We start from the raw sequence: 11,758 nt of genomic DNA, 5'->3' as shown, positions 1-11,758 counted from the left end.
GCTTGTGTCCAGAGAAACCAACACCACAGAGAAGACCACCAGGCAACTCCAACATGTCCACCCTGAGACGACCTCCCTACATACCCACGACGACGCCTGCAGAGAGAATCCAGAGGACCCCCTGACCGCGACTGCCCGGTAACAAAAGACCCGACGCCTGGAAGAAGCACTGCTCCTGCAGCTCCCAGGCCCGAGAGGAACCAACTACTGGTGCGGGAGTGACCGGCAGGCCGCCCTCATCTTTGCCCAGTCTGTGGCTGGCCCAAGAAGCCCATCCTGTGCCCTGCCTGCATCAACAGAGTGACCCCCGGGTCCCTCCATTGATTCCTATACAAAACCTGACGCCTTGTTTGCCCTCTGCATCCGGCCGCCCTTGTGCCGCTGAGGGTGTATTTTGTGTGCCTGTTTGGGACCCCCCAGGGTTCTACAAAGCCCCCCTGGTCTGCTCCCTGAGGACGCAGGTACTTACCTGCTAGCAGACTGGAACCGGAGCACCCCTAGTATCCATAGGCACTTATATTATTTGGGCCCCTCTTTGACCTCTGCACATGAACTGTGTTGCTGGTGCTGGGGGTTTGGGGTTGATTTGAACCCCCAATGGTGGGCTGCCTATGCCCTAGAGACTGAACTTGTAAGTGCTTTACTTGCCTGACAAACTAACCTTTATTTACCTCCCCCAGGAACTGTTGAATTTTGCACTGTGTCCACCTTTAAAATACCTTATTGCTATTTTATGCTAAACTGTGTACATTACTGTTTTGATTCAAAGTTCTATATTTACTTATGCCAAGTACCTTACAATTTATGTACTTACTTGAAATGTGAATCTTGTGGTTCTAAAATAAATTAAGAAAATAATATTTTTCTATATAAAAACCTATTGGCCTGGAGTTATGTTTTCGAGTGTGTGTTCCCATTTATTGCCTGTGTGTCTACAACAAATGCTTAACACTATCCTCTGATACGCCTAACTGCTCGTCCACAGTACCACAAATAGAGCATTAGTATTATCTATTATTGCCACTATCAACCTCTAAGGGGAACCCCTGGACTCTGTGCACACTACCTCTCACTTTGAGATTGTATATACAGAGCCGGCTTCCTACATTATGAAAACGCCTCCCATAGATGACTCACACTCATAGTTTTTTTAAATATCATATCCATTCTTTCTGCATGCGCTGGCCTGTCGTCTGAAAAAGATCATGGAGGAATGGGGCATCCAGGTGGGATACAAAGACCAGGTGGTCTTGCTTTACGCAGCTGATGCACTGATATTCCTCAGTCAGCCAGAATTATCGATCTGATCATAATAAAAGTTATGCAGGAGTTTGGGGATTAGTCTGGCCTTAGGGTCAGTGCAGGAAAATCAGTGATATTCCTGCTGTGGAGGCTGGGTGGGTTGTTCAATTGCCAGAGGACGGTATACAGTGGAGGACAAACAAGGCACGCTACCTGGGAATCCAAATCGCCCATGGAGAACAGGTCACATTTGAGATCAATTATGGTCGGGTGGTCGAGGTCCTGTGTCCAACTACTGCATTCTGGTACACATTACACTTATCCCTAATGGGGAAAATAGTACTAATAAAAATGGTGGTGTGCACAGATGTAATCAATAAACAATCTTAGGTTAGATATACATTTCTCTCTGGGTTAAAGTTTTCAAATCCAGCAGCCCCTGTATAGGTGATGAGGTGAAAGAGCATCACTCCTGAGACACTTGCTTGATAGGATAATGTTGTGCACTACATGCAGTAAACCACTGGTTATTTTTAAAACTTTAGACGTGCAACTCACATCTTTCAATCACATACTCCTAGTAACCCGGCACATTATCTTGTTGCCTTCACAGAACCATCATTGCAGTAATACCATGAACTAACGTAACAACAAGAGTACGGCTAACATCTCTGGTCTATACCGACAGGTTTAGGTAAACCTTCACATCTCACATTTGTAAACCAACGTCTGGAAGAAAAATAACTTATATCAACTTTAGAGGTTTTAGAGTGAACATTTGCAAACTCATTGGCTAACTTCTAATTCTACGCTGAAAAGGTCCCAATACCTTTCAAATGTTCCTTCTTCCTGCTATTGATGGGTACTGCTTAAGATGTCGTGGAGAACTGCTGTTGTGCTATTGCGAACTGCACAGATAAAGTGGGACATGTAACCGTAAAAAACTATGTACCTGTGAAATGAATGCAGGACCTCATTTGGCCTATGAAGTTCTTTTATGCCCTACATTTTTAGAACTGTTTAAATCCCTCAGAACAGTAAAGGCAGCAATAAACTTTATTCTTGTTTTAGATAATTCTCCAGTAACATTTTAAGTGGCTCACTTTTTAAAAATCACAATTACAAAGAACACTTCATTTTGATGATTTCAGGCTTTATCAATTGCTAAGATGATTCTTATATAATCATGTGGATTTTATACTCATTGTTAATCACTACAGTTTATAAAAACGATTAATGCCAAATAAACGTGATGTTGTAAATATGCCATAAGGCACTGGGGATAGAATGAACTAAAGTTACAGTAGTTAACAAGGATAGAGTGAGTGGTTAACATTTCCCAGGTTTCTCAGTACACATTTGGATAAACATCAGCATTAACTTCTTAAATTTATTGCAAGTGCTGCTAATATTACTTGAGTTCTGATGGACAGCTTCTCTCTGTAGTGTGTCTGCTGTGACCTCTGTGTCCAAGCTGACCTCCAATCTGTTCTTGAAAGCTCTATCAGCGGCTACGAAGACTGGAACTGTTTCTGGTGCTTTATTCCACATTTAGTTCTTCTCAGAGTTCATCTTCAGTTATTTCACCATCTTCATTCTTTTTGTGTACAGGACAGAGTAACAATGGAGAATGAAGACCTCTGCACTCATAGCCATATTTGAGAGTTTCTTCTTTATGACGGTCAGGTTTTGGATTAAAAGTTGTATAATGGTTCGTAATGGTTTGTACCATGCTATTCTAAGGGCTTTTTAAACTGTGATTCTCTCTGGGCCACAATCCCTGCATCTTTCGGGGGCTGCAGTGATCTAATGTTTACAAAATGGAAGTTTCTGGAGTTGTTGTGCTTGTTTTGCTGTTTCTTCTCCCTCTTTCTCTTTGGATTCAAGGGTTGTTTATTGTGCCTTCCATTTGTAGGAAAGGGTATGAGTTTTATGACACATTAAGCATTAGTCCTATTTCTTATATTGCACTCCCATCGACTCAATTGGATATTTTTCATGCTAGTAATGATATTTGGAAGCTTATTACTGTGGACCTGTTTGTGAATTACTCTTACACCTGAACGTGTTTGCTGATGGTTCCTTAGAGTTCATAACATAATGAAAGTCAATGCCATAATCATTGCATTTATAAGGTTTTTCTTTTGTGCATTTTGAAATGCGTCCTTAGGTTTGATGACTGACTAAAGCCCTGCTACGTTCGTTGCAGAGCTATCGTTTTTCTCTTCTGTGTTCCCAGACTAATCATTAGTACTGATGATTTAATAAAATCTTTCCCACATTCATTAAACGTGTGGTATCTCACCTGTGGGTATTTGCTGATGCTGTCTAAACCTTGATACATTTCTTAAGCTATTGCCACATTCACTGCACATGTATGGTTTTCTATCGTGTGTATTTGCTGATGCGTTTCGAAATTTGATAAGACTAAAAACACTTAACACATTCACTGCACCTGAATGTTCTGTCTCCAGTATAGTTTTGTTTATGGACCATGAAAAGTGTTATCTGATTGAAGCTTTTCATGTATTTACTGCACTTGTGCAGTTTTTCTTCTATATATGTGTTCGCTGGTGTTTCCTTAGATTTGAAAACTGAATAAAACCCTTTCCACAGTCACTGCATTTGTATGGTTTTTCTCCTGTGTGTGTTCGCTGATGTGTTCTAAGGTTTGATGAGTTAGCAAAACGTGTCCCACACTCACTGCACATGTATGGTTTTTCACCTGTGTGTACTTGTTGATGTCTTTTGAAGGTTGATGATTGTCTGAAGCTCTTCCCACATTCACTACACCTATATGGTTTTTCTCCTGTGTGTATTCGCTGATGGATTTTTAGATGGGCTAACACTGAAAAGCCTTTTCCACATTCACTGCACCTGAATGGTCTTTCTCCTGTGTGTTTTTGTTGATGAATAATTAAAAGGGACAACTGATTGAAGCTTTCCATGCATTCACTGCACCTGTATGGCTTTTCTCCTGTGTGTGTTCGCTGATGGATCCTTAGGGTTGAAGCCTGAATGAAGCCCTTCCCACATTCACTACACGTGTATGGTTTTTCCCCTGTGTGTATTTGCTGATGCCTTCTGTAAGCTGATATCTGTCTGAAGCTCTTCCCACATTCACTGCACCTATATGGTTTTTCTCCTGTGTGAATTCGCTGATGGGCTTTTAGATGTGGTAACACAGTAAAGCTTTTCACACATTCACTGCACCGGAATCGTCTTTCTCCTGTATGTTTTAGTTGATGAATCATTAAAGGTGACATTTGATTGAAGCTCTTCCCACATTCACTACATATGTATAGTTTTTCTCCCATGTGCATTCGCTGATTTGATGAACATGTAGAACTCCCACCATCTTCATGACAGCTATAAGATTTTTCTCCTGTGTGCATTCGCTGATAAATCTTTAAATGTGATGATTTCATAAAACCTCTCCCACATTTACAGCACATGTAAGGTTTGTTACCATTATGTATTTGCTGATGCTGTCTGAAGGTTGATATGCCTCTGAAGCTCTTCGCACATTCACTGCACATGTATGTTTTTTCTTCTGTGTGTATTTACTGATGGCTTCTGAGATGTCCCAGCACCATATAGCTCTTTCCACATTCACTGCACCTAAATGGTCTTTCTCCTGTATGTTTTCGTTGATGAACTATTAAAAGTGACAGCTGAGTGAAGCTTTTCATACATTCACTGCACCTGTATGGTTTTTCACCTGTGTGTGTTCGCTTATGAACCATTAGGTTTGAAGACTGACTAAAATCCTTTCCACATTCACTGCATTTAAATGGTCTTTCTCCTGTATGTTTTCGTTGATGAACTATTAAAAGTGACAGCTGATTGAAGGTTTTCATACATTCACTGCACTTGTATGGTTTTTCACCTGTGTGTGTTCTCTTATGAACCCTTAGGTTTGAAGACAGACTAAAATCCTTTCCACATTCACTGCACCTGTATGGTCTTTCTCCTGTATGTTTTCGTTGATGAAGTATTAAACGTGACAGCTGATTGAAGGTTTTCATACATTCACTGCACCTGTATGGTTTTTCACCTGTGTGTGTTCGCTTATGAACCCTTAGGTTTGAAGAATGATTAAAATATTTCCCACATTCACTGCACATGTATGGTTTTTCTTCTGTGTGTATTCGCTGATGGCTTCTCAGATGTCCCAACACTGTAAACCTCTTTCCACATTCACTGCATTTGAATGGTCTTTCTCCTGTATGTTTTCGTTCATGAACTATTAAAAGTGACAGCTGATTGAAGCTTTTCATACATTCACTGCACCTGAATGGTTTTTCACCTGTGTGTGTTCGCTTATGAACCCTTAGGTTTGATGAATGATTAAAATCCTTTCCACATTCACTGCACCTGTATGGTTTTTCTCCTGTGTGTATTCGCTGATGGGTTCTTAGATTTGATGAACGAGTAAAGCTCCTACCACATTCACAACAGCTGTAAGGTTTTTCTCTTGTGTGTGTGTTTGCTGGTGGGTGCTTAGATGTGATGAATGAGTGAAGCTCTTCTGACATTCTGTACAGCTGTAGGTTTTTTCTCTTCTAGGTGTGCTCTCTGATAGCACTTTAGTTGTGATGGCAAACTGTAGGCTTTCTTACATTTACTGCACAAACCTGGTTTCGTTGTGTGTCTAATGTCTCTGGTTTGGGTATTTTTTTGCAAACATCCAGTGATGGTGTTTGTTGATGGACCATCATGACAGATGAAACAAAGCTATTAATTCATTCCTAAATTTAGTGTGGACAGGTTTATTTTCTGACGACTGCTTGACAAGTTAATTTTAATTTTGAACATGTACTAGAGTGAATAACCCCTCTGTTGATAAGCGCATCAACACTGGGTTCAGTTTTTGCTCTCCAGTGACAGGAAAGTCAACCTTATTGCTGGGACTGAGCACGTGTAGCAGTGTTTCTTTGTGAATAGCAGGCGACTCACTCTTTCATCCTTCCAGTGCCTGGTTCACAATTCATGCGTTTCACAGCGCTTCCCTTTCTTTGGCTTTTGTGGGACAGTAAATATAGGTTTTAGAATGGACAAGCAGGACAGCATGGACGCTATTAACTTCAAGGGAGAAGCACAGTGGCTCCTATAACATATCCCTGTACTGGCTGTTGCACAGTGTGTATATACAGCTCCAGTGATAACTCTGACTTGACTGTATTAATGTGATATATGAGCCCAGTACCACAGAGAGACTGCTCACACTCTTAAGTCCACACCATTGCTCTAGATTCTTTTTTTAACCATCTGTCTGATCACGTAGGGGTTTCTTTATAATACATTGGATTCTTTCTGTTTCTGATTAATGGAGGCCTTACTCTCTTGCTAGTCCTTCGGTTATCTGGTGGAATTCGACTGCTTGTTCATACATTTTTAGCTTTATATTTATCCTTCTGCCTGGTACCTGTTAGATGTAAAGATACTGAAATCACTGAAAGAAAAGTTCACATTTAGAAAAGTTTAATTAAAAAAACATTTTAACATACTACTTTTTAAATCAATCAGCTGTATACTGCATAAGAATTTAAAAACCATTAGACTATACAAAAATACATTTAGTAATTAGCAAATGAATCTCCAATTAACGTACTCAAGATATTAGCAAATATTTGTAGTATCAAAGGACAGCCGTTACAAACAAATATGATCACGGAAAATACAAATTCAATTACAGAAAAACATATATCCTAAGCACAAGTAACACATGCTAAAATGAAAATGCAGTTGCTTTGGTTATAACATTACATACTTTGTAAATTCAATGAGACGTGTAAGAATATTAAAAAGTATGCTAGGCAGATGTGCAGGAAAAATATAAGAAACAGAGTGTCAAAGGAGGCTGGATCTCAAGCACCTTCTTTTATGTGCCTCTGCTTCAACCAGCCCTACAATTATACAGTACTAACGAACAGTACACCGCAACCAGCTAGTTACACAGGGTAGCTTAAGTAGATGTTTAACTTGACACTGTGTTCCACTAGATATACCATATTTATTTCGGAAATAGTGATCATTTTTCCATTATTCTCAGCAAAATACTTAGGGGTACGTAACACACAAAAAGTAGATGTTAATGGTAACAAGTAGATGTTACTGGTTAGAAGTATTGGAAAACACAAAACAGCTTCTGGACATTTTTTTTTTTAAAGTATGCTGCTTCCAAAATTATCATGTTCATGCCACAACTGAAATTACCATGTTCATGCATCACTGATAATCGTAATTTATAATAACAATAATTGGGGGCAAGATAGCGGAATTGACTAAATTCCCCTGAGCACCCATAGTAGGGACAAACATGCTGCGCCATCCTGGGTAATTCACACCAAGGTGGTTAATGTCTGGTAGCGCCTGATCCCCCGAAGGCGGCTGGGGGTCAAAGGTCCCCTGAGATTACCCCTTATGATCCCGGATGGGGGTGGTGGACTAGACCAGGGAGATTGGCACCCACTGCTGATGGGCAGGTGCCGACGGAGAGGCGGCGGGCAGGCTGTGGGACCCTGTGTTCCAGCCCTATGTAACTTAGGTTGCCAAGATGGGCCTAAGGGCGACCGGCAAGAATAGAAGCCCTGCCTGGGGAAAAGTAAGAGACGGAACGGAGTGGGGCCACGAAACAGGATGGCGGCCGCTGTGCAGCACCACTACTAGCGGGCTGCTTGTCTGGGTCCCAAGGAGATAGGGATGGGTCGAAGCCGGTGTGCGGACACGGTGTCCCTGGCCTGGGCGTCCACTTGTGCTGGAGAACCGCGTTGGGCCGGCTGACTGCTTTGGGCACATTCCACGCCCCCGGGGAGCGATACACGGCTGACTGGTGGTTGGATCAACTGCCCGCCTGGATGATGTGAGCGACGGGAATCAGTTAATCAACAGTGGAAAAAAGGAGTGAAGGACCCTAAAGAGAGCATATTGTGCATGGAGCCCCATGAGAACTGCACTCTTGTCCTGAATTGCTGAGGCAGATGTCCCCCATCCTACAGCACTTGGAGGTCAGTGATGTGCAGGCACCAAGGCCCAAGGAGAGAGAGAGAGAGAGAGCACAGAGGGCATTAATATTTATAAACAGCTCAATTAACACCTGAAAGTCTCCCCTGTGCCCACAGCGCTTCCACAATTTGGTGCCTTCATAGCGACCGCTGCATTTGGCACTCCTCCCTACATTGCCAAGCAAAGGGGTGCCACAGCCACCCCAGTACAGGAGTCTACCAGTTTGCAGACACCAGAAGAAGAGGGACTGATTCAGGAACAGAGCACCAAACCACGGACGACATAGGAAATTTTAGACACGATAAAATGCTCAAAGGCAGCACCTGAAGTCAGGATGGACACCACCGCCATGGATGTTAATCAACTCTGACTTGACTTGCGCAAGGTGGCAGAACGTGTAACTGGCAATGAGGAGAATATACAGACGCTACAACAAGAATTCAAAACGCTACAGTCCACAGTTGCGGGTCTGCGATGCAGTGCTTCTCATTTGGACGACAGGCTGGAGGACACAGAGGGGAACTCCTGCCAAAATAATATACGCCTGGTGGGCTTCCCAGAATGGGCAGAGGGCCCATCTTCAGAACCTTTCCGGGAGGATTGGATAGTTAACAGCCTTCTGTCCAAAGGCCTGTCAAAGTTCTTTACTGTCCAACAAGCAGGCCGTTCCCTCACCGCCATGCCATGCCCAGATGCGCCCCAAGGGCCTTAATTGCACAGTTATTTAACTTAAGAGATAGCAACGTTATCCTGCAACATGTTCGTACTCATAACCCCAAAATTTGAGGATAAACAATTCCTTATTTTCCAGGACTATACCTGCAGGGTTCAGGACCCCCGGAAAAATTTTCTACTAATTTAACACCACCTGTGAGAGGCTAACATCAAATACATCCTGAAATTTCCTGCTAAGCTCCGGTTCCAACACAAGGGTTAAGTTCAATTCTTTGAATCTGCTGAAGATGCTGTGGATTGGTTCGAAGCTCAAGGTATTGGGAAGGGACAGCAATCCATGGAGCAATCCATGGAGTGGATGGCGCAACGGCGACAAGGCTTATGGCCCTCCGAAAGGCACAAGGCAGCCCAGAAGCACCGTACTTTGCAGCCTCAGATCGAATCGGGAGGCAACATCTTGGTTTGTTCTGATGAAACACTGTGGGACAAGACTCTGGGGGTGCCTAACCAGAACTCCCTCTCACAAAAAACAGGTGTCTTGAGCCACAGCAATTTTGTGGAGGGCAGAGGGTACGGGCCAGCTGCTGACCCCTGATGACAGTGAAACCTGAAGGGCGGATACCACCCCATAATATACTTTGACATCTATGTGATGCGACTGATTTCTAGGGGGTACAACTGTGGTTTTAGCATTTAAACTGGCTCATTGGATGTGAAACTGTTAAGTACATCTCTATTGGAGGGAGGGTCCGTGGACCTAGCTCTACTAAATGGTTACAGTGTGCTCTTGAGGATTGTGTGGCCGAGGTGGGGTAGTGGAATCCCTGATAGAAACTACAAGTTGAATTGAGAATTATCACGGTTACTTGAGAAAGGGAGGGTGGTGTCACCGGGGAGGGCAACTGGGGCGGGTAGTGGGGAGCTATTGACCACAGGTTATGTCAGGGGACTCTGTCTGGTCTGCTTGTGGGCGGGCTTTATGGGGGATGAAGGGAAGAATCAATGTTATTGTTTGGGTTGTTATATGGGGAAGCTTCCAGTTTTTTCTACACTGCTATGTAGAAGGACACATGTGGGGACCGTACCATCCAGGTTATATGCAGCCACTCAATACCAAACATGAGCAATAGAATCAATTGTTATAAATTCCTCGTCTGGAATGTACGAGGTCTAAATAGCCCTACGAAACGCAATCATGTTCACTCATACCTTGAAAGGTATGGGGTACAAAAAGCATTCCTCCAGTGAACGCATTAACAGGGGATTTGCTTACACACATTTAGGAGAAACTGGTGAGGACAAACCTGTACCAACTCTTACTCTGGCTATGCGCTAATACGGGTGGCACCAGGAACACTGTATAGCAAAACAGGGGCACAGGTATACACAGAAGAGCGCTGTGTTATTTTGGAGTGCAGGCTGGACGGGCACGATCTTTGTTTGGTGAACGTGTACGCCCCTAGCGTCGGTGATGAGACTTCTTATGGACAGCTAATAAAGTCAATGGAGTTATCTGCTGACAATGAAATGATCACTGCAGGGGACTTCAATTGTGTACATGGATGAGGAAAAGCAGGTAGATTATTAGCACGCCTAATAAAGGCTGAGTCCCAGTCGTAACTGGTACTTGCAATAGAGAACTCTGAAGGACGAATTGTAGTGACACAGCAAAAAATAAACAATGTGCTTGCAGCTATGTGCGATCTAGAATCAAGTGGACTGCTTGATTACTTGAGTGGCCTGTCTTTGCAGCCGCTGAAAGAGGCAGACAGGAGGGTGCTGGAGGTCCCGCTAACATGTCAGGGCGCCATACAACTTCTTAAAACTGCAAATACCGCTGGGGGTGATGGGCTTCCCGTAAACTTTTCTAAAGCTTACTAAGATGCGGTGGTGGAAAAAATGCACGTTGTGTATGGCATGGCTCTTACTGTCTGTGAGAGAGGCCTTAGTAGCCTTAATCCCAAAGCCGGGAAAGGAGCCACTGAACACAATCTCCTGGTGCCCACTACCAATGCTTAGTGTTGATTTAAAGATACTTAGCACAGTGCTGATGAGGATGCTCCTGCAGTTTTTGCCGCAGTTGGTTCATTACGACCAATCTGGATTCATCCCCCGACAGAACACCTTGCATAATATGTGGCCACTAACGCATGTGATGCACTTGCCTGACTTAACGCAGGACACCTACGCCTTGGCGTTCCTAGATACTGAGCAGGTGTTTGATTTGGTCTGCTGGGAATACCTGTGGCAGGTGCTTGAGGAATTTGATTTGGGCCACGCTTGTATTGAATGGGTGAGATTATTGTATGAATGATCAGTGGCAATAGTGTGAATGGGCCATTATGTATTCAATGCAATTGCATTGCAGCGGGGAACACAGCAGGGGTGCCCGCTGCTGCCACTGCTGTTTGCGCTGGCAACAGAGACGCTGGCCTGTTGTCTGAAAAATATCATGGAGGAATGGGGCATCCAGGTGGGATACAAAGACCACTTGGTCTTGCTTTACGCAGCTGATGCACTGATATTCCTCAGTAAGCCAGAATTATCGATCTGATCATAATAAAAGTTATGCAGGAGTTTGGGGATTAGTCTGGCCTTAGGGTCAGTGCAGGAAAATCAGTGATATTCCTGCTGTGGAGGCTGGGTGGGTTGTTCAATTGCTAGAGGACGGTATACAGTGGAGGACAAACAAGGCACGCTACCTGGGAATCCAAATCGCCCATGGAGAACAGGTCACATTTGAGCTCAATTATGGTCGGGTGGTCGAGGTCCTGTGCCCAACTACTGCATTCTGGAACACATAACCCTTATCCCTAATGGGGAAAATAGTACT

At 43.5% G+C, this 11,758-nt stretch overlaps 1 pseudogene; it reads right to left on the bottom strand.

The window, feature by feature from the left end:
- Window positions 1–2,275: 2,275 nt before the first annotated feature.
- LOC138266960 (zinc finger protein 850-like) overlaps window positions 2,276–11,758 on the bottom strand; it is a 61,653-nt pseudogene continuing 52,170 nt past the window's right edge.

Source organism: Pleurodeles waltl, chromosome 12 (genome assembly GCF_031143425.1).
Source record: "Pleurodeles waltl isolate 20211129_DDA chromosome 12, aPleWal1.hap1.20221129, whole genome shotgun sequence".
Taxonomy (NCBI): domain Eukaryota; kingdom Metazoa; phylum Chordata; class Amphibia; order Caudata; family Salamandridae; genus Pleurodeles; species Pleurodeles waltl.
The sequence above is the reverse complement of the archived record's forward strand: the minus strand, read 5'-3'. Positions and strand labels throughout refer to the sequence as shown.